We start from the raw sequence: 2718 nt of genomic DNA on the forward strand, positions 1-2718 counted from the left end.
AGTTTGTTCTGACTTTTACTTTCCTTTCATCAGGAGACATCTAGAAAAATGTTGCTACAGCTGATGTCAGAGACATGACTGCCTGTGCTCTCTTCTAGGGTTTTTATGGCTTCAGGTCTCACATTTAGTTCTTTAATCCATTTTGTGTTTATTTTTGTTTATGGTGTAAGAAAGTGGTCCAGTTTCAGTCTTTTGCATGTATCTGACCAGTTTTCTCAATATCATTTATTGAAGAGACTGTTTTTGTCCCCCCATTGGCTATTCTTTCCTGCTTTGTTGAAGATTGATTGACCATATAATTGTGGGTTTATTTCTCGGTTCTCCATTCTGTTCTATTGCCCTATGTGTCCATTTTTGTGCCAATATCATACTGTTTTGATTACTACAGCTTTGTAATATAGCTTGAAGTCTGGAATTGTGATACCTCAGTTTTGTTTTCCTTTTTCAAGATTTCTTTGGCTATTCAAGATCTTTTGTGGTTCCATACAAATTTTAGGATTATTTGTTCTAGTTCTATGAAAAATGCTGTTGGTATTTTGGTAGGGACTGCATTCAATCTGTAGACTTCTCTGGGTAGTATAGACATTTTGACAATATTTGTTGTTGTAATCCACGACTGTGAAATGTGTTTCCATTTCTTTGTGTCATCTTCAATTACTTTCAGCAGTGTTTTATAGTTTTCAGAGTACAGGTCTTTCACCTCTTTAGTTAGGTTTATTCCTGATTATTTTATTCTTTTTGGTGTCAATGGGATTGTTTTCCTAAGCTCATGAAAAGAAATTCTTAAGATACATTGTTAGAAATAATAAATTCAGGAAGTTTGGGCAGCATAATATCTATATATGAGAATAAATAGCAGTCAAAATGAATTAGAAAGTATAAATGAAAAATAATCCTATTCAGAATACCATCAAAATATTTTAAGAATGTAACTTGCTGCTTTAGACTAAAACAAAAAAAGCGATAGACAGCCTTAGAATTATGAAATGGGGTGCCTGCGTGGCTCAGTCAGTTAAGTTTCTGACTCTCGATTTCAGCTCAGGTCATGATCTCAGGGTTGTGGGATTGAGCCCCATGTCAGGCTCCATGCTGGGCATGGAGTCTGCTTAAGATTCTCTCTCTCTTTCCCTCTGCCCCTCCCTCCCTCCCTCCCCTTCTATAAATAAATAAATAAGATAAAATAAAGATGAGAATTATGAAATGACACTAAAGAAGGTAAAAGAAGACTTGATAAACACAATGATCATGAATGGGAAGATGAAATTCTGTAAAGATGTGAGAAAATCCCCAATTAAGCAATCCAGTGTACTTTCAATCCCAAAGGATTCTAGTACAAAGCGATCAGAAAACTCACATGGCAGAATAAACATAAAGAACAGAGATGATTCTTGAGGAAAAAGGAACACATACGGACAGTTGCCCTATAGAGCACTAAACTTACTGTTATGCTATAGTTTTAGTTATTCCATTTCTGGTTTATAGTGTAGTAAAAGCTAACCTACTACAAAATAACAAAATCATTCTTTAAAAAAATCTGCTGTATTACTGGTATTATAGGAAATGTGAAAAGTTATCTAAAAGAAAAAAATTAAAGAAAATTTCATTTTAGGGGGCGCCTGGGTGGCACAGTGGTTAAGCATCTGCCTTCGGCTCAGGGCGTGATCCCGGTGTTCCGGGATCGAGCCCCACATCAGGCTCCTCCGCTAGGAGCCTGCTTCTTCCTCTCCCACTCCCCCTGCTTGTGTTCCCTCTCGCTGGCTGTCTCTGTCAAATAAATAAATAAAATCTTTAAAAAAAAAAAGAAAATTTCATTTTAATAAGCACTGAAATGGTAGCTATAAGGAGTAAGTATGTAAGAAGGATAGATTGCCCTGAGAGAAATGCATTTCAACACTCTAATCTGGAATTCAAAGTGTGGCCTAGATATGAAATAATTGTTAGGCTAAATGACTACCAAGCTAACTTGAAGAGTGGAAGAGGGCTGAAGTCCTTCTTGCTCCCAAGTCAGTAGTGCTCCTGAGACTACATGCAGAAAAGAAAAATCAAATTTCCTATAAAAGAGAGAACTGGGTGATGGGCGTTAAGGAGGGCACGTGATCTGATGAGCACTGGGTGTTATGTTCAACTAATGAATCATGGAAAACTACATCAAAAACTAATGATGTACTATATGTTGGATAATTGAACTTAATTTAAAAAAAGAGGGAGAACCTTCAGTTTAGAACTTTAGTATTTCCCGAGATTAATATCAACTAAATTAGTTCACCATGAAAAATAATTAATAAAAGGAAATGAGTCAGGTGAGATCACAAATATCAAATTTAGACAGCTTTCACCTAAGGACTTTACATCCTGAGATTATCTCTTTCAAAATATAAAATATCAATGACTTTTGGAATGAAGAAGTGTATCTGCCAGAGTTGAACCAGAGAACTAGAACCAATAGCATATACATTTTCTCTCTCTCTTCTCCGTCCCCTCTACTGCTCCTGTTTCTGGAGTGTCCATCCTATGGATTTTGGACTTTCTCAGTCAATCCCTGTGATGGAAAGTCCAAATCCATAGAGCAGATATTTAGGAAGCAAAGTTCATGGGCCGGCTCTAACGCCACAGGCATGGTTTGAAGCTGTTGTCTACAGAGAGTATTTCTTTTCTTTCTCTCAAGGAAATTATAGCCTTGTTTTTAAGACTTTTCAACAAATTCCATAAGGTCTACCG

Source organism: Ursus maritimus, assembly GCF_017311325.1.
Source record: "Ursus maritimus isolate PB19 chromosome X unlocalized genomic scaffold, ASM1731132v1 scaffold_X1, whole genome shotgun sequence".
In the NCBI taxonomy this organism is placed as follows: domain Eukaryota; kingdom Metazoa; phylum Chordata; class Mammalia; order Carnivora; family Ursidae; genus Ursus; species Ursus maritimus.